General features: G+C 48.4%; 1 protein-coding gene and 1 non-coding gene across 2 annotated transcripts in view; both read left to right on the plus strand.

The window, feature by feature from the left end:
- Window positions 1-20,556, plus strand: part of BMERB1 (bMERB domain containing 1) — a 105,183-nt gene that overhangs the window by 71,690 nt on the left and 12,937 nt on the right. The window lies entirely within an intron of this gene.
- LOC125091190 (U1 spliceosomal RNA) lies at window positions 19,918-20,081 on the plus strand. Its single transcript, XR_007124601.1, has one exon. It is a non-coding gene; the product is annotated as a U1 spliceosomal RNA (small nuclear RNA).

The raw sequence follows: 20,556 nt of genomic DNA on the forward strand, positions 1-20,556 counted from the left end.
GAGCTGGGATGGAGATCACAACAGTAGGCTCTTGTGATGGTGAAGTTCATGTGTCTGCTTGACTGGGGCTGTGGGGTCACCAGACATTCGGTTTTACGTTATTCTGGGGAGTCCATGCGGGGGGTTCTGGGTGAGATGAGACATTTGGATCAGTGGATGGAGTAAAGCAGATTGCCTTTCCCGGAGCGGGTGGCCTCGTGCAACCCACTGAAGGCCTGAAAAGAACAAAAAGGCTGAGAAAGCGGGAAATTTGCCTGCTTTCAGCTGCGATATTGATCTTATCCTCCCTGTGGACTTGAACTGAAAAATCAACTCTTCTCGGGGCTTGAGCCTGCCAGCTTTTGGCCTGGAGGTATACCATGGGCTCTCCTGCTTCTCCAGGTGGCGGATGATAGATCTTGGGACTTCTCAGCCTTGATGATCAAGTGAGCCCCTTCCTTATAATGAAATAATCAATCGCTCAATCAGTCAATCAAATCTCTTATTGCTTCTGTTCCATGGGAGAATCCTGACTACCACAGCCCTGTTTATTCTCAGAAACTTCCATCTGGATGCCTTCTCTGGCTAGCAAAGACCTAGGAAGTTGGAGAAGGCTGATTAAGATAAAGGGATATTGGCTCTAGCACTTTGTAAAACAATCTGGAATTACCTAGTAAAAATGAGCATGTACTTACCTCTACAACCAGTAGTTTCTCCCCTGGGGATACTCTGGAGCGGCTCTGTATGACTGGGTAAGCCCAAGCTCCATGTGGCTATTTCAATTTAAATTCATGGAAATAAAATGAAAAGTATAGTCATTCATTAGTGCTACTACAATTCAAGGGCTCGTTCATTGACTAAGCCTAATGGCTGTTCTATTGGAAAGCATCCACACTGTTGTACATGTCCATCAATCTAGCACTGCCCTAAAGAAACTCTCATTCGGACACTCTCTCTCGGTGACCGAGCCACCCAGGCACCCCTACCTGTCCCTTTTTAAAGGAAAAATGCTAAGAAACGGAAGCAAGTTTATGATCTTTGATATCTTTGCATCAATGTCTCAGATACATCGAACCCAGTATGTCCAAGTCCAAACTCAGGATTCCCATGCCATCCCCCAGGCCTGCCCCCACCAAGCACAGCTCTGCAAGCGGCCCAGCACCACCATCTATCATGGAAATGCCAAATGCTGAAGTCAGACATCATTCTTGACTCCTTCCAATTTGCCGCCTTGCGTATTCAATCCATTCGCAAACTGAGTCCATTTTACCCCCTACAGTAGTTTTAAAAACTGTCCACTTTCCTCCATCGTCATGGCCAACACCCAAGTGCGCATTCCCACCTCTGTCCCTGATCTCAAGAACCTCCCAGCCTTCTACCCAGCTGCCCTACGGGCCAGGGTGCCACAGCCACAGGGAGCCTTTGGAAATGCAAATCAGACCACGCTCCCAGTTTTAAACACTTTCCAGAATGTGTTACTGTGATTAAGCCTACCTGATACCACCAGGTCCATTCCTGTCTCTTCTGCTTTCTGTTCTCCCTTCATCGTTCCTCTGCCCCAGCCCCTACTCCTGATCTGCACCCCACACACACTCCACGCCCTTTCCTGCCACTGAGGCCATTTTCCATGCTGTTCCTTCTGCCTAGACCCCTTCTCCCACCATCCTCTTTGCCTGGTTGACTTTCCCTCTCCCTCCAGAGCTCAGATCCAGGGAAGGGAAGCCTTCCCAGGACTTCCCGGTCTGTGTCCAGTGTTATCCCCCAACCACCGTCCTTTTCTTAGAAGACTTTCCCTCCACTTAGATCTCCATGCATTGGCGTGAGTATGTGCTCAATATCCTTCTCCTCCCAGACACTGGCCTTGCTGAGAACGGAGGCTGATCTGTTTTCACTCCCAGCACATGCCCAAACTCAGAGCAGGTGCACAGTGAATGCTTACATCATCGATGAACAAGAGCTCATCTTCCCGCTCCTCCCAGTGCCTGACCCATTGCAAGGGCTCCCCTGGGGCTGGCAAGTCCAGGTAGTGAGAGGGGCCTGGCCCTGTGAGGGTTAGACAAATGGTGGATCCAGTTCATAGCATTCCAGCGGAATGACAGCATGACACACAACTTGCCGTGTAGACACTTTGAGAAGTGTATGAGTTTCCCATGGCTGCCATAACAAAGTCCCACAGAGTTGGTGTCTTAAAATAACACATATATGCTCTTACACTTCTGGAGACCAGAGGTCTGAAATTGGCATCACTGGGCTGAAATCAAGCGTCCGCGGGACCACGCTTCTCCGGGAGGCTGCAGGGGAGAATCTTTTTCCTTGTGTTTTCCAGTTTCTAGAACTGCATTTCTCACAGTCCTTGGCTGGTGGGCCCTTCTGCCCCTGTCAAAGCCAGCAGAAGGGAATCTTTAAATCTCTCTCTGCTGACATCATCCCATCTCCTCCCTCTTCTCCACCCAAATCTCACTCTATCTCCCTCTTATGAGGCTGCTTGTGAGTACATTTAGAACCCGCCAGAATAACCCAGAGAAATCTCCCCATCTCAAGATCCTTAATGTAATTCCACCCGCAAAGTCCCCCATATTCCTAGCTTCCAGGGATTAGGCCGTGCATATCTCTGAGGGACATTATCCAGCAGGCCACATTAGGAGAGACCGATAGCAAATCACATTGGGGCTCAGCATCGAGCTGGAGTTTCAGTGTGGCCATGATGGTGACAGATAGGGCCGTGGCTGAGCTGAGCAGAGGGGAAGGCACCCTCTACGTGGAGAATGTACATTGCTTGATCTTATGCTAAATTCTCATTATTTTTTGAAATCTCCCAAAGAAGTGGCATCTTATGAGACAAAGAGGGAGAGGGGGAGGGAGCACCTTGGTAATGCACACACGCGGCCTGACAGTTAAAGGTTTTCTCATTCTCCCTGCGTGTTTCTGGAGCAGTGCTGATTTGAATGGCAGCAGAACTTGAGAAGGGCTCGGCGGTATCACTCGATGATCTCAGCGGAAGGTTCAGCTTTTCCTAAGCGCTCGGTGTGGAATCAGAGAACACTGGACTGGGCTGGCTTCATTTCCACATTGTCTCTTCCCATGAGAGCCAGCCCTCCCTTGATATTTCCCAGGCAGGATGCTCACGGAGAAAAGGAAAGACAGAAGGTACAAACGGCTTAGAGGGTGTGCCTTGGTGTTTCCCGTCCATGAGCTTTGCTGGCCCCCAACCCCCAGGAAATGTAAATATCCTGATTTACATCTTTCACTTTATTTAATTGGCTGCTATTCGCTGAATGATCAGATACGCGGATTTTTTTTTTCCTTCTGGAATTTTGACCCACTCTGGGTCTTTCTTTCCTCCAAATTACGCAGATCCCATAAAGCTCAAAACCCTCAAGGGTTTTGAATTATATGAAGTCAATCCAAGACACTCCTAGTTGGGGTTCTGCCAGTGGGAAGGAAGCCTGTATTGTCACTTCTGGGTGTCCTCATCTCGGACAGCATGGCCTTCTGATCAAGAGAGAGACCTATACTTGTTCTAGGTTAGATTATACGTACGTTGGAACTCTAGCACTGCCATTTCCAGGCTGTGCAGTCTTGGTCAAATATTTAACCTCTCAGAGCCCCAGCTCTCTCACCTGTCAAACGGCGATGGCTCCAACATTGCACAGGGTGGTTATGGGGAATAAAGGAAGTCATTTATACACGAAGTGCTCAGACCAGTGCCTGCCACAGTGTAAGCACTCAGGAAATGTTACTTTCCTTTGCTTCCAGAAGTAGTCGAGTTTGGAAAAGAACAGACATGTTTGTAAGAGCAGATGTTGGGCCTGCACTCTTGGTGACTAGTCGTACAGTTATGTATCTTGAATAGGGGGCACGGGAGAAGGGAGGGAGATTGGGAGGTAGACTGAAGGTCTCCTCCGTGACAAGGAAGTTCAGACTGGAGAGAAGGCTCGGGGCACTTGAGATGTGTCTCGAGACAACTGAAGGACTGCCTGGTAGAAGAGGGAGACTGTTTCTTCTTTGTGCAACCGGGACCAAACACAGATGCCGCTGGTGAATCAGGTTACCATCTCAGCCTGAGAGAGAGCACCCCAAACACTTGGAGCTATAAAAAGTGGGAGACTTGGGAGATCTTGAGTTTCCACACCTGGGGATGTTCAAGTGTTGATTTATTCCTTCCTTCATGCAGCCGGCATCTATGATATTATTATCATGGGTCAGGTCCTGGGAACGTGGGAATGAACAGTGTAGATGAGAGCTCTGTCTTAATGGCATCTGGGGGAGGACAAAAAATGCATGACTCCTGGGGAGGATACGGAAGCTTCAGATGGGTGATGGGGAGGAGGGACAGTGAGTGCCAGGATACTATGCTCAATTCTTAAGGTCTCCGTCTCTCCTTACACCCCTCTGCAGGCCAGAGCTGACTGGTCCAGACTGACTCAGAGTCTCTCTCCTTGGGATACAGGGAGACTGGGCCAGTTCGGTGATGGATTTGCAAACCAAAGTCAGTGGATGAGCACAGAAAGCCTGTCTTTGGGAAGGAAGGAGGATAGCACAGCTGCCTGAGGGTAGCAAACAAGAGACACTGTCGTCTCGGAAAGCAGAGGACGATCTTGGCTATGACGTTCCCATTACCAGTCCCCAAGCAGCTCAGCTGAACTGGGCCTTTCTATAGGATGTTGTATCTTCTTACCGCCTGGGTGTCTGCTGTCCGGACCCTTGGAGAAGGGCCTCACACTTGTGTGGCCGCAGCCTGGGGAAACCCCAAATCTTCCGCTGTGCTGTTAGTGAATTTCGGGGTTTCCCTGCTCTGCTTTTCTCTGCCCCCAGGCTTGGTTCCCTGCATCCTGGAACCCCATCCTCGTGGGTAGGTGACTTGACCAGTTTCCATAATGACAGAACAGGACAAAGCCCTATGCTACTTCCACGGGTCGTCCGAGGAGTTGTCGAACTAAACATCCAGAAAGGGCTTGCACTGAGCCCTTCGCAGCTATTTAAAAACCCAGCTTGACATTCTCAGCTAATGGGCTCCTTTTAGGCATCTTGTACCAAGCGGTTGCTTTTTCCTGGCCCTTCTCTACTTCCAGGGCCCAGGCTCATCCACCTAGCTCAGACCTAACAGTTCCCAGGAAGACAACTTCCCCTTCCTGTCCTTTTTTTTTTTTTAAGATTTTATTTATTTATCGGACAGACAGAGATCACAAGTAGGCAGAGAGGCAGGCAGAGAGAGAGGAGGAAGCAGGCTCCCTGCTGAGCAGAGAGCCCGATGCAGGGCTCGATCCCAGGACCCGGGGATCATGACCTGAGCTGAAGGCAGAGGCTTTAACCCACTGAGCCACCCAGGCGCCCTCTTTTTTTTTTAAAGATATGTTTCAGGGAGGGACAGAGGGAGAGAGAGAATCTCAGGCTGACTCCATGCTGAGCATGGAGCCCGAGATCAAGGACGTGGGCCAAAACCAAGAGTTAGATGCTCAATTGACTGAGCCACCCAGGTGCACCCTCCCTCCCAGTCTCAGGCAGAGCAGTTTCACCTGCTTCCCAAAAGCCATTGTGCCAAAAGACACCTGGGCTCTCAGACACACTACCCCAGCTGTTTGTCAAGTTAAGATTCTAAACAAAAACTCTTTCTTCCCCAAGATAGATCTGGGCACCAGCTGTCAAAGTGATAACATTTCTCCCCATTTTTTTGGTTAAACTATCTTTCATCAGATGAGCTTGAGACAATTTCTGTTCCTTCTAGCCCATGCTGGGAGGGTCTCTTGAAACCATAGCTCAGTCAGGAACCCCAGAATCCCATTCCTTGTCTGTTTCTGGGTTAAAGGTGGGAGATCCAAGAGGCAGACAGGAAGTGCAGTGTTGATTCACTGAGGGCCGCCATGTTTGGATGAGGAGGCAATCAGATAGAGAAGACATGGAGGTTCCAGCTCCTCCTGACTTTCGCCGATTTCTCAACCAGCTTGTCATCCCCAGGGCTGGCCCTGCTGACCAACAGCAGTCCTCCATCTCTTAGACCCTTGGAAGCCAAGACAACAGCCTCCCAAAGACCCCTCCACCTGCCTTTCCTCTACAGCCCCGCCTTGCTGGCTATATGTACCTGACTTCTCATATGGCTGGTGACTCCCCTGGTCTTCCACCACCCCTCCCAGACCTGCGTGTCCCCAACTCCTCCCACGATGGTGAAAAGTCCAGTTCCTACAGTGTATCCCTTGCCCCATAATTCATGGTGGTTCTGCTTTCCTGAGGGATCCCTGACTGACACACACCCAGAGCCTTTCCAGAAGAGACTCATCTTCTTATTTTCCTAATTTTTTCTTGATGAGAATTGGCCTCAGTCTGAAAGTGTAAAGTCTTCCCAGCGTTAGCATGGCTCCTGGAACGGCAATAGGTACCTCTCTTTCCAGTTGCTTCTAACCGTGATCAGAATCAGAATGAAATGTGTTTGTGGTCTCTCGTGACTCATGAAAATCCCAAAGCCATCTGTTGTCTTCATCCTCGTGTCTGTTATCAGAATACACTGATTAGGCTTTTAATTGAACCTGGTGCCGTATTTATCAAGAAACTCACAATTAGCTTTCTAAAAGCTTATCACCGGAACCCGAATATATAATCGTTCAGCGACAGTCACGTTCAACTCGCTCCATGGCCTACCTGTGTTTGCCCTCGAAAAACCAACACATAATCTCCTTTTTTTTTTTTTTTTTCCCAAGAGATCAAGTGAGCGAGCTGAGAGCTGGCAGTTAGGGAATTTCTGAGCTTCTTCACCAAACTGCAGAGGGATTTGGGGGATCAAAATAGAATAGGATCAACGTGGATTCTGGAGCCGGATGGTGCAGGGAGTCACTCCCAGCCTTACCACGGACGGACTGCGGAAACTTTAAGCTTTGAGTCCCTCATCTGTAAAACCGGTACAAATATAATTCACACCCTTCGGAATGAAGAATAAATGAATGAATGTGCAAAAAGAACTAGTATAGAGCCCAGCTCCTGTAAGCACTTCTCACGTAGTCATGAGAATGCTTATCCGTGCCTTCTGTGACCCCAGGAGGGAGTCGTGGACCTCGAGTTTGGCCCGAGACAGAAATGGTGCAATTATAAAATGAGATCTGAATTTCACTTTGAAAGCAGCACTTTAGAAAATGCCTGGATAAGCTAACATTTTGGCTTCCCGTGAGGTTTCCCCAGATAGAGCTTGGTGAGCTGGACCAGGTTATGAAAAGGGACCTCTGCACCCTCCTTCCCCAGCAGAGGGTGATTATCCGCTGTCACTCCTTGTCTCCGGGTGCTGGTGCTGCCTCTTAGACGCACTAGGACTGGCCTTTTGGATTCTGGGGGAAAATTCCACCTGCTGCTAGCACAATTTAGAGAGGATGTGTCTCAGGCTGTGATGATCTCGGATTAAATTCAGGGAGACTTGCCCAGGGCATCATTAACTGCCTGGAAGAGTCAGTCCTCCAGCCATCTGTCGTCTGCCATCCCTCTGTCTGGTTTTTCCTTTGGTCACATTGAGCCATCTTGAGAAACTTGGAGAGGTCCTCTCCTCTTGCTGCGTTGGCACGGTGAATGAGAAGCACAGCGTGGTCAGGGTTTCGGCTTTGGGGCTGAACCAGCACCACATTTAGAGATGGTACCTGGGTTGAGATGTTGGCTGTGGGACCAAGTGCTGCTGGGGAATGTGACGTAGTCAGCAACAGCTAGAGGAAGCCTAATGGAGTGATCGAAGGTCAAGAGCTTTATTTGGGTAAGAGCTGATATCCCAGCGGAGCCACTCACCTGCTCTGTGATCTTGGGCAAATTGCTTACCTTCTCTGTAACTCTTTGGTTTAGTGTTTGATGTTTTTGAGCAAATACGCATCCTTCTTCCATACCAACTTTCTGATTCTCTGACCCCAACTGAATATCCAACCATTTAATTCAATTTTGGCACCACCTACCTGGAGTTAGGGTCGGATCCCACAAGTTAAAGGGCTCATTCCCTGCCAAGACTGCACTCACTTCAGATGCCTGTCACAACTTCCGGGCATGCCTACACTTCTGTCCAGCCAACTACAATTTTGGGGTTCCCACATCCCTCCCCCTAGATTGGATAATTCGCTAAATTGGCTCAGAAAATTTAGGAAAGCATTTTGCTTGTGTTGACTGGTTTATTTTGAAGGCTACACCTCAGGAACAGCCAAATGGAAGAGAGGCATGGGGCACAAGACAGGGATGGTGGGGTGATGCCGAGCTTCCATACCCTTTCCAGGCACACTAGCCTGCCCAGCCCATGTGCGTCCACCAAGCCAGAAACTCCTTGAATCTCACTGTTCAAGCGTTTTTATAACTTAGTTTGCATTCCTTTCCTCTCTCTTCAGAGTCTGGGGAGGGAGGTAGAGACTGAAAGCGCTCACCTTCTAATCACAGGTTTGGTCTTTCTGGTAGACCAGCCCCTACATGACACTAATGTGTAGTTCCACTCTGATCACCTCATTGGCAGGAACTCGGGTGTTTGTTCTCAAGGGGATCATTAGGAATGACAAAAGACAATCTTTACCCTCCGGAAATTCCACCCAGGGTTTTAAGAGCTCTGTGCTAGGAGCTAGGGACAAAGACCAAATATATTTTATGATAGTTCCACTGGGATACTTCCCAGACCCACAGGTGGAGGCCTGAAACCACACAGAACACCAAACTCTACATGTATACCATGCTTTTTCTTAAGACATACATACCTATGAGAAAGGCTCATTTATAAATTAGGCACAGTAAGAGATTAACAGTAGCTAACAATAAAACAGAACAATTATAACAATACAGTGTATAAAAGATATGTGAATGTGGCCTCCTCACATCTTGGAGCTAACCCTTGTTGAAAGCATTTGAAGAGGGTCCTGATGGCAGGGATGGGACAAAGGACGGGGGTCCTGGGGCAGAACGGGACAAGCTGGTGTGTCTGTGGAGCACTTCTAGTCAGTGTGTTGTAGTGACAATTGTCAGGGCTCCGGAGTCAGACTGCCTCCTTGCAAATCTTGCCTTCGTCCTTTGTCAGCTGTGTGATATTGGACAATTTACTCAACCTCTCTGAGCCTTCTATAAAGTTAAGAATGATAATACCTTCCCTATAGATTAAATGAGACAGTGCCAGGTCCAGTTCTAGACCAGGGTCTGTGCTCAGGTGAAGGCTAGCTGCTGTTAGTACTAGACCAGCGTGCAAGATGACTGTGGCTGTGGGCAAGGTAGGTTTGGGAGAGGAGCTGGTGCATTGGTGGGAGCTCAGCAGATATCGGAGAAAGGACTGCGCAGGAGGGCCCCAGCACCACCCAGAGGGGGGTCAAGAATAGAATATTGATACCCGAATGCAAAGCAGGATATATAATTGGATTTCTCTGGGGGGTGACTCACCCCCTTTGATAAATGCTGTTGCCCTCCTGAGGTCTCTATCATGCGATTTGGAAGATTTTCCACCTGCACTTGCCGTCTCGAGGTCTCATTTTAATGAAACTCCAGGACTGTGTGTACTCTGTGCCCGCCTGCCTGCCTACTTTTCTTGATCACAGGCTGACTGCCACGTGTCAGGCACAGGTGACGTTCGAGAAGCACGGAGGGAGGAGGCAGGGTGCTTTAAAGGGTGCACATGGGTGATTTAGGGAGAAACACAAGTGCCCAGGTGATTATCGGGGGTGGGGGGAGGGGAAGTGGATGGATGGTGGTAGGACATGGGGTCTTGGCAATGAGAATGTAAGAGCACCCGACCAAGCCCAGAGGCATTGGCAAGGCCATCTTGGGGGCTGCTTAAAAATTAGTCTGAGGTGAAGGTGCTCTGATCCCAGCAAGACTTGAAGGGAGAATGGGCTTGAAGACTGCAGGTCAGGATTCGCACAGACCTGCAGGTGGGCTGCTAGCCCCAAATGGGCTCTCCCTGGCTACAGAGGAGGCCAAAGAGATAAAAGAGATAAAAAGGAGGGGTTTCTGCTGTGGTTACAGTGACCCAAGGCTGGCGGGATTTGGCTCTGCAGAAAGTCGTGTCCTGTGGTAATTTTAAAACAAAAACAAAATGTCTTAAAAAAAATTTATCTACTTATTTGAGAGAGAGAGAGCACAGCAGGAGGGGCAGAGAGAGAAAGAGAGAATCTCAAGCTGACTCCACACTGAGCACGGAGACCCGTGCAGGGCTCGATCCCACGACCCTGAGATCATGACCTGAGCCAGAATCAAGAGTCGGCTGCTTAACCAACTGTGCCACCCTGACCCCGCAAAACACAAAACGCTTTAGAAGTCATCAAGATACCACACCAAGCGTCTTTTCCAATCACAGTGGCTTCAGATAATACATGCGTATGGTGAAAAAAAAAACGCAGAGAAGCAAATGAAAGAAATAAAGTTTCCTTCAAAATCATCATCGTAACATTTTGAATGGAGTTTATGCATAGGTACTGTGCAAAATTGGATCCTAACCTTTGTGAACCATTTTTATATGGTTTCTTCTCTGATATCAATCACATCTTTCCTGAGCGCCATTTTTAATGTCTGTGTTATGAATTCCAAAATGCATACATCACATATTTAAGTCAGCAGTCTGCTATTATCGGTGGATACTTAGGTTGCTTTTTGTTTTTCGTGATTGCAAATAAGGTTGTCCTGAACATAATCACTGCTAAGTTTTCATGGTACCCTTTAAACGACCTCTTTAGGGGTGCCTGGGTGGCTCAGTGGGTTAAGCTTCTGCCTTTGGCTCAGGTCATGATCTCAGGGTCCTGGGATCGAGTCCCGCATGGGGCTCTCTGCTCAGCGGGGAGCCTGCTTCCCCCTCTCTCTCTGCCTGCCTCTCTGCCTACTTGTGATCTCTCTCTCTGTCAAATAAATGAATAAAATCTTAAAAACAAACAAACATCCTCTTTAGGATGAAACCTTAGAAATGGAATCAGTGAGCTCAAGAGTTTAAATGTTTTCAAAGCCCTTAACACAGTTTTCCAATTGTCCCCAACTTTCTCCACCCATTAGTCCATGGGCCGTATTTGCTATTTCTTTCTTTTTTTTTTTTTAAATAATTTCTCATTTTTTAATTGACATATCGTATTTGCTATTTTTGCTTGAGGCTTTTCGTCCCTGTCTTCCCAGGCTCCCACATTGCAAGAAAACTGTCAACAGAGGGCTCTCCAGTGGCCATGGGGAGAGATGAGTCTAGGAGAGGCAACAATTATTCTAACTACTGAGGCCTTCAGGACACTTCCCTCTTCCCCCGGCACAACGACCCCCGCTCCCCGCCCCCGCCCCTGGGCTTGGAAGTGAACCTGTTGTTGAAACTCTGGCATCCCTCTTCTCATAGGATTGCCAGAGAAAACATGGGATTCCATGTTAGATCTGAATTTCAGATAAACCACAGATTCTGTTTTTAGAGCAGGTATGTTCCAAACAAATATTGCCTGGGCTGTTCTTTTTCTTTTTCTTTTTTTTTTTTTAAAGATTTTATTTATTTATTTGACAGAGAGAAATCACAAGTAGGCAGAGAGGCAGGCAGAGAGAGAGGAGGAAGCAGGCTCCCTGCTGAGCAGAAAGCCCGATGTGGGGCTCGAACCCAGGACCTGGGATCATGACCTGAGCCAAAGGCAGCGGCTTAACCCACTGAGCCACCCAGGCGCCCCGCCTGGGCTGTTCTTATACTAAAAATTATTCGATACTTATCGGAAAATCCAATATAATTGGGTGCCCTGGTTTTTGCTTTTTGTTTGCTAAATCTGGAAACCCTAACCCCTTGCTGTCTTCCCTCATCAATTCTCTGTTGGCTGTATTTTCTCGAGAGGTCTTCTTGGGAAAAGCTTGCAGGTTGGCTGGCCATAACTTTGTAACGGTTGTTGAGTTCTTCCTTGTAGAGGTGGAAAATTATATATGGAACTACGTGCTATTACTGGGCATTTGTAGTGATTCTTTTTCTCTCTTCCCTTCTCTTCTCCTTCCTCTCTCCCTCTCCCTTCTCCTCCTCCTTATTTTCCCCTCCCATCCTCACTTGTTTGAGCCTTAATCTTTATCCACATCTTTAATTCTTTTTTTAAAGATTTTATTTATTTGAGAGAGAGAGAGAGAGAGAGAGAGCACATGAGCGGGAGGGAGAGGCAGAGGGAGAGAGAGAAGCAAACTCCCTGCTGAGCAGGGAGCCCAGCGCGGAGCTCCATCCCAGGACCCCGAGATCATGACCTGAGCTGAAGGCAGATGCTTAACTGACTGAGCCACCCAGGCACCCTATCCACGTCTTTGATTCTTGGTGAACCACTTAGCCAAAGGACTCAGGGCTAGGATTAGAGAAACCCAGGGCCAGAACCCCTCTCCTTTCCTAGTTTGCTGAGCCGTCCAAGGGAGAACATACGTCTCAGTCTAGGCTCTATCTTGGTAGGAGATTGGGGGACAAACATAGTAAATAAGGAATGAAATCTCAGAACTTTGTGTCTCCTTTAGAGAGACAGAGGACACACAGAAGGACAAATATGGTTGCAGAAACTGCCAGATCGCAGTAGCTGGTGCCTGCAGGCAATCTGTTGGCAAACCTTCTATGCTTTGGGCACAGCCCTATACCCCGCGGGAGCCTGGAGCAGAGAGCGGGCTGGACCCTTAGTGAAAAGCAGCAGGACCCAGGAGAACCCCACCGGCTTGCTGTGTGGCCTTGGTGGCTGGCCTGGGTCCTCAGTGGCTGGTGCAAGTGAAAACTGAGTCAGGAAGCCCGGCACACAGTAGGCTCTTAGTAAGTATTTTCTGGATGACTGATTTATTAGATGAGTCCACAAATCAGTGCATCCAGGATCAATATTCCCCTCTCTGGATTTCTTCATCCATATAAGCTGAGAGCTCTTCCAGCCCCCGCAACTTGATTAGTCTCTGATTAACGCATGGTTCTTTCTGAAGATCAGGATGCAACGAAATGTTTCTACAAAGAACCAGCCAGTAAAAATCTGAGAGTCCAGCAGGCCACAGTACAGTCTCTATTCCGATGACCTCTGCTGTAAAGCGAGAGCAGCCAGTGACAGCACGTGAATGAATGGGCATCGCTGTGTTCCAGTAAAACATTATTTATAGGCACTGAACTTTGAATTTCATGTAATATTCATGTGTCCAGAAATTTTATTCTTCTTCTGATATTTTGCTATTTAAAAATGTAAAAACCATTTTACGAATGGCCGGCTGGAAGGCTCAGTCACGTAAGTGTCTGACTCTTGGTTTCGGCTTAGGTGGTGATCTCAGGGTCGTGAGATGGAACCCTCTGCTGGCCTCCGCGCCGAGTGTGGAGCCTGCTCGAGAGTCTCCCTCTCCTTCTGCCCCTCCTCTCCACTGCATGTGTGCGTGCTCTCTCTCGCAAAAAAAAACAAAACAAAACAAAACAAAACCCAGAAACAGAACAACGACAACAAAAAACCCCTTCTTACCTCATGCAATGTACCAAAGCAGACAGTGGGCTGGGTTTGGGCTGTGGGCCATAGCTCATCCACGCTGCTCAAGATTCATGAACAAACCTGTCCTCTACGAAGTTCCTGAGCACTTTAAACAGAAAGTTCAGAGTGAGGGTGCTCTTTCTTCTTGCTGTGTACATACGGGTCCCCACATCTGCCAGACTGGCTTGCACAGACCCATTGCCAGGCCATGCTTTCACTCTACAACCTAAGATGACTCCCATGGTCGTCCTTTGTAACCCAGACCCACCAAGATGTCCTGTGCTGGTGGACACTTCACTGCCTCATCCTCGGGGACACCACGCCCTTTTCTTGAGTCAGTATTTGAGTGAGCTGCCCCCTTTGCCTGAGTGCCTGGCACCCACCCTTCTCCCTGACCATCCAGGTTGTGCTCCTGTAAGTGGCCCTCAAGCTGAGAAAACTGCTCCCCTCCAACTACTCAGGTATCTGTCTTCCCTGAACTCCTCCCACCATATGGCTTGGAACCTGCATATTCCCCACTGGAGAGACCAGACTGCCTAAGTTCAAGTCCCTGTCACCTACTCCGTGACCTTGAACAAGTTCCTGACATCATGGGAGGGGTGATAATAATAGTACCCACCTGGGAGGGTCGTGGTGAGAGTTAATTGAGATGTTTTGTGTAAAATGTTTAGGCCAGGGCACCGGGGTGGCTCAGTTGGGTAAGTGCCGTCAGCTCAGGTCATGATTCCAGAGTGCCAGGATCAAGTCCCTCCTTGGGCTCCCTGCTCAGCAGGGAGCCTGCTTCTCCCTCTCCAGCTCCCCCTGCTTCTGTACTCTCTGTGATAAAATTTAAAAAAAAAATTTTTTTTAAGGGAGTATTTATACAGTAACAAAAGATCAGAAATACCCTTCCAGGCCTAAAGCAAAATTCACCAATATTGTTGATAATTTTTTCAGGTCAATTGTTAATTGACATGCAACATGCACACAGAAAAGGTTACAGACCCCCACGGTTCAGTGTGATGAGTTTTTTCAGTGCTAGTAATTTCCTTTGACTCAAAAGGGAGCTGATCTAGAAAAGGGGACAGAAGAGTCATCTGCACTCCAGGGAGGTGACATGACATTCTTTTGGGAACAGAGGGTCGCATCTAGGAACAAGGATAGGGTTAGGGTTACAACTGAAGGAGAAGCCACTTAACACCCAGACCTTGAACTTGCCTCAGGGAGCAAACAGGCAGCTTACTTCTCAGTCATGCCTCACAAAGACGTCCCTCTCATAGATGTGTCACCTAAGCCCATGGCAGGCACCTGTCTGGGCCCTTGATCCCCGACAGGATGCGGAAAGGCAGCTGAGCCCACGGGCTCCCTGGAGATGTCTCAGTGCTTCTTCTCCCTCTGGGGACAGCATCTGAGCTCATTAATCCAAGAACACTAAAAAGATGCCCACATTCATCATCTCCAAGCCATTCGGTTTGAGGAAATGGAAATAGCTCACGAAGGTAAGGCTCTTTCTCTGACGCAGGAAATGTTGGCAAAGATTTTTCAGGAGTGTCTGCGAGGCAACAGCCAAGGCTGGAGGGGCCGACGGAAGTGGCCTTCTCCTGTGCACGTACTAGATGTGTGCGAAGCTCAGGGCTGCCTGCTCTAGGCCCTAAGCTTTCTTCACGTTCATGCAACCCCAACACAAGGGTGTTATTCCTTTTCCAAGTGAGGGCAGTGAGCCCCAGAGCAGTGAAGGGACCTGCCCACAGTGTACAGTCAGTGAATGGTGGAACTGAGATGTGCATTCAGGTCTGGCTGGCTCTGGGTGCTAGTAGAATATGGCCCCAGGGGTCATCTCGTTTTATACATGAGGAAACTGAGCTCCTGGAGGGAGGAATGGCCTGCCTGAAGTTATTATGGTATAATAAGAAGAAAGGGCACGGCAGCCCTGTGCCTCTTCCCCGTACCTTGCTCTGTGTTTCCTCCTCCTCAGGCTGTTCACCTGTATCCTTTGTAATATTGTTTATAATAAATCAGCAAATGTAAATAACTGTTTCCTCGAATTTCACGAGCAGTTCTAGCAAAGTACTGAACCTGAGGAGGGGGTCACAGGAACCCCAATGTATGGCCAGTTTGTCAGAAGAACAGGTGATTGGGGCTGGCAATCAGTATCTGAAGCAAGGGTAGGCTTATGGGACAGAGCCCTTAGTCTTGGGGTCTTGCTAACCCGAGGCAGCAAGTATCAGAGTTGAGTCAAACTGGAGGACACCTGCCTACAGTTGGACATCCGTCAAGAACTGGAGAGTTGCTTGGTGCGGAAAAATGCACACATTTGATGTCAGATGTGTAGAGTGTATAGAAAAACAGAACTTTCCTTTTGGGAGAGGACTTAGGCTGGGGTCCAGGCTCCAAGCGCTAGACTCCTCTCTGGATGAGGGTTCCTGATTTTTACCCATCCCCAGAATGCCAAGCATCCACAATTTATAAAAGAGCCAGATAGGGCACCCAGGTGGCTCAGTGGGTTGAGCGACTGCCTTTGGCTCAGGTCATGATCCCGGACTTCCAGGATGGAGTCCCGCATCAGACTCCCAGCTCCTTGGGGAGTCTGCTTCTCCCTCTGACCTTCTCCTCTATCATGCTCTCTCTCACTCATTCTCTCTCAAATAAATAAATAAAAATCTTTTTAAAAATTTTCTTAAAAAAAAAAGAAAGAGCCAGATAAATATGATTTTTTAAAAGTTGGGCTTCTCCTCCATCAGTCTACTTTGACCTTCTCATGGCAGTCTCTGCTGGATTTCCAATAGGCTCCAGACCATGCTATTTTCAAAGATATTTTGTAGAGTAGGTGCGTTATTATTCTGACAGAGCTTGATCGCCTCTCCAGCCCAGAGTTGGTAAAATGACCGATTTCCTCCACCGTCCCAGCATGAAAGGCTGGGATGGAGAATGGCACGAGCTGGCTTCTTTTCCCTGCTGCGTTCATCAGGTTCTTGGAGATGACATCTCTCTCTCTCTCTCTCTCTCTCTCTCTGGAACAAGCTGACAATAGTAGAGTTTGGTTTCTAGGACTTAGCTCTCTTCCTGCAGAGAACTGGACTAACATGCCTTATTCAAAAGGTCCAGCCAAACTTCAAAAGTGCTTTGCATGAACTAGTGAAATGCTTTCGTAACAATATAATTTAATAGGACTGAAATTCCATTCATGCTTGCAATGAGCAGTACATATATTTGTTTTAGTCAAAGCACACATATCCATGCACATGTATCAGTGAAAATGTCTTCAACTCTAAGTAACAGAACATTCCCTTAAGAGTGTCTTAAATCTTAAAGCTCCTGGGTGGCTCAGTCGGTTAAGCTGAGACTCTTAATCTGGTCATGATCTCAGGGTGGTTAGATCAAGTCCCATGTTGGGCTATGAGCTGGGCATGGAACCTGCTTAAGATTCTCTCTCTGCCCCTCCTCTCCCCCCAATTTTTAAAAACCTAATGTCTTAAATCTAGGATGGCCAACTGTCCCTGTTTGCCTGGGACAAAGCAGTTTCCCAGGACATAGGAATTTCAGTGCTGAAGCTGGGACAGTTCCAGGCCAACCAAGACAGCTGGTTAGTCTCCTTAAATCATAAGGACATTTAACATTGCCTTACCAAGAAGTCTGGATGCAGGTGATCTGAGCGTCAGCAAGGTATCTCTTAGCTCCCTTCCCCTTGTCACTCTCGCCACAGTGACTGCAGAAGCTTCAGGACGAGGAGGTGGGTAGCACTCGGGTCTTGGATCATCTTTCCCAGGAGCGCCCCCAAGCAGACTTCCTCTTCCATCTCATTGGCCGGAAGTGGGTCTCATGGCTACCTCTAGCTGCAAGGGAGCCTGGGAAAGTGGATATCTGGCGAAGGCAGACGGGATTGGCATCACTCTTGCTGCGGACTGAATTTTCCCTCCCAAATTCCTATGGTGAAGCCTTGATTTCCAGTTTGATCGTACTTGGAGGTGAAGCCTATGGGAGGAGCTTAGGTCATGAGAGTGGAAACCCCCTGAATGGGATTATGGCCCGTAATGACACAAGGGACCCCAGAGAGATGATTTCTTTCTTCACCATGTGAAGATTTAGCAAGAACGTGGCCATCTCCAAACCAGGAAGGAAACCCTCACCAGGAGCCAAACTTGGCTGATATCTTGATCTTGGACTGCTTAGCCCTTCAGAACTGTGAGAAATTAACGTTCGTGGTTTAAGCCACACAATCTATGGTGTTTTGTTATGGCTTTGGGCATGTTGCTTCATTTCCATTTCCTCATCTGTAAAATGGGGATAAAAACAGCTTTCCCATAGGACGCCTGTGACGCTATAGATGAGTTTATGTGTAGAAAGTGCTGAGACACTGCCTGGCCCATAGTAAATGTTCAGTACATGGTGACTTTTTGTTTTTGAGGATAAGAGCAGGATTGAATAGAGATTTTTATGAGGAGCTGTGTCATGACTCCCCATGAGAGCTTCCGAAGAATTCCTCACCTGTTAATGGTGGTGGATTTGAGTGTGTTTGGGAGAACTCAAAATCATGCTGACTGCAGTTTCAAGATGGACAGAGAGTGAGTGCGAAGGCCTCCCAGGGCAAGTCCGCCATACTTGAGTTACGGAAAGGAAAAAAGACTGGCATGAGCTACCCGGAAATACTTGGAGTGGAAGAGTGGCCCCAGGGTGCATGGGAGGTCAAGGTCATGCATCATTTTAGTTTCCTTCTTCATACCTGTTGGTGTTTTCTAAAACCTCTGCAGAGGACAGGTGTGTCCTCTACAATTAGATAAGAATTTATTTCAAAACTTTGATATAGAGGAAAATACCCAATAAGGATGATTATTTTTAATATTGAACAGGTTCCATTTGTCACCTATTCCCCCAGCATCATTTTCTCTTTCTCTCCCTGCTTCTTTGTCATAGTGAGTAGTTGTACTAGACACAAATTACTGAGCACTTTACGTGTCCCAGGCACGTGCTCAGCACTTGACATGGGCAACAAGACTGTTATTATTCCCATCTTAAAGATTTCTTTTTTAATTTATCTATTTGACAGACAGAGATTACAAGTAGGCAGAGAGGCAGGCAGAGAGAGAGGGAGAAGGAGACTCCCCGCTGAGCAGAGAGCCCGATGTGGGACTCCATCCCAGGACCCTGAGATCGTGACCTGAGCCGAAGGCAGAGGCTTTAACCCACTGAGCCACCCAGGCGCCCCAATTATTCCCATCTTAAAAAGGAGGAAAGTAAGGCTCAGAGAAGTTCAGCTGCTGGTGCATTGGCCCCTTTGGAGGAGAGCTCTTGGGTACCAGGACTCTTACCTCTGACCAGGGTCTGTCTCTCTTTTGTCCCTTTCACTGCCTTTCCTTCTTTCATCTCTTGAAAATGATCAGCCAGGTACCTGTCTCAAAACTGACATTCAGACCAGATCATTCTCTACTGAGGTGCCACCCTGTGCGCTGTGGGACGTTTAGCAACATCCCTGGACTCTACCCAGTAGATGCCGGCAATGATCCCCACACACCAGCCCCAGCTGTCACAACCAACATGTCTCCAGACGTCGCCAAATATCCCTGGAGACCAAAATCATCCTCATTAGAGCCACGGATGGAGGCTGATCTCAGCAGTCGATGTGGCAAAGGATTCTGGAGGCCCTCCAGTTGAATGATCGCCGACGAGAGCCCATGGGAACAGGCTGTGCCCTACTGGCAAGTCCCCAAGCTCACTTGAGGCAGCTGCCACCTGCTAGGACATTTCAGGGCAGGGCCTGACAAACACTTGGGGGGGCCCTGGCAATAGGGAGATAATTCCGCGGCTTATCCCAAAAGCTGGGAGCTAGGATCAGAAGGAGTAATAATGGGCACTCATCGACCAGCAAAGATGAGGGGGCCCCATGCTGGTCTGTGGAATGTGGGCAACAGATCCGCGGAAGGAGGTGGGAAGATCAGCCGGCTCAGAGGTGTTGATTTCTAGTCCTTGTCCTGTTCCCACTTGCCATATGCATTCAGTCTAGTCCTTTGAGAACGTGAATGCTCCCCTCTGTGTCTTCCCAGGACAGGAGTAGGATGTGTGCAAACTGGCCCCTCTGTGCCCCCGGCCCCTCACTTTACTCTTTTTCAGAGCATGTGACGTTCTGTTGTATCTGTGTTCACGCTCTGTCACCCCACCTAAATTTCAGCTCCCGAGGGCAGAGGAGCCTCGGATGCTTGGAGCCCACAACCGTCCATAGCAGGCACAGGAAATGTTCCATAAAGACATGCAGAATGAAAGCAAATACCCTCCACGCCCCACGGGGCAGCGATCTGAAAATACACCTTAACAGCCACAGCTGTGTCAAGCCCTTCGTATGCAGTGGCGCCACTTCTGAGAATCCACGGCCCCCACTCCGAGTAATCCAACGTGAAGAAAAAGCCTTGTGTGAATCCATGTGTAGTCAACAGTGGCTCAAACGGCACCCCAAAAAAACCCCAACCTGAAAACCCCACCTAAGTAGTCAAGATACGGGGGTCATTAAAGCACCCTTGAAAAATACACTTGGTGAAATTCCAGATTCGCGGTATACAACCGTGCACAACAGTTACAAAACTGTGAAGCAATACTTACCTGGCAGGGGAGGTCCCGTGATCACGAAGATGGTTTTCCCAGGGCGAGGCTTATCCATTGCACTCCGGATGTGCTGACCCCTGCGATTTCCCCAAATGTGGGAAACTCGAGTGCATAACGTGTGGTAGTGGGGGACTGTGTTCACGCTTTCCCCTGGGAAAAAACAAAACAACTGTAAAGCATGTTGCAAGACTGTCTGGGTAGCCCAATAGCAGAGATTATAGGAGTGAGCATCCTTTCCTGGTGGGGATATCATGCACCATCCATCTGGAGGGCAATTTGCAAGTTCCTAATTAAAATGCAAGTGTTGGGGCACCCGGGTGGCTCAGTCGGTTGAGCAGCTGACCCTTGGTTTTGGCTCAGGTCATGATCTCAGGGTCCTGGGACCGAGCCCCGCATTGGGCTCCTCGCTCAGCTTGGAGTCTGCTGGAAATGGTCTCTCCCATTCCCTCTGCCCCTCTGCCCTGTGAGTGTGCATGCACACACACTCTCTCTCTCGAATAAATAAATAAATCTTTTAAAAAAATAAAAACGAAAGGTAAAATGCAAGTGTTCATGTCACTTGACCCAGTGATTGCATTTCTAGGAATTAATTTTTCTAGGGATTGATGTGTTTCTAGGAATTTATCCT

This window comes from Lutra lutra, chromosome 18, assembly GCF_902655055.1.
Source record: "Lutra lutra chromosome 18, mLutLut1.2, whole genome shotgun sequence".
Lineage (NCBI taxonomy): Eukaryota > Metazoa > Chordata > Mammalia > Carnivora > Mustelidae > Lutra > Lutra lutra.